Genomic DNA, 358 nt, shown 5'->3' with positions numbered 1-358 from the left:
AAATGATGTTCTATTATCGTAGTTTTGAAGATATGGAGCTCCAAATGAAATAATTCTTGTTGGGTATTACCTTTTACTACCTTTGGTATTTTAAGGTTACCTGTTGTGTTTATTTGTTATTTTTGAGATATCCATTCTAAAATGGTGCTATTTTAAATCCGGAGGTGAGGGGCCTCCTCGTGTTGTATAGCATAGAAGATAAAATAAAAAACGTTAATTAATAAAGACAATAGATAATGGTGAAATAATAAGAAAGCAGTCATAAGTCGAAAGAGAAGTGTGGAAACTATTCTTAGAGTAGATACTGCAATAGGTCAACCCTCGACAGAGATAGTGCAAGCCCCTATATTCTAACACT

Source organism: Halyomorpha halys, unplaced genomic scaffold, assembly GCF_000696795.3.
Source record: "Halyomorpha halys isolate HHAL.00 unplaced genomic scaffold, Hhal_1.1 Scaffold1523.1, whole genome shotgun sequence".
Lineage (NCBI taxonomy): Eukaryota > Metazoa > Arthropoda > Insecta > Hemiptera > Pentatomidae > Halyomorpha > Halyomorpha halys.
Note: the sequence above shows the minus strand (reverse complement) of the source record.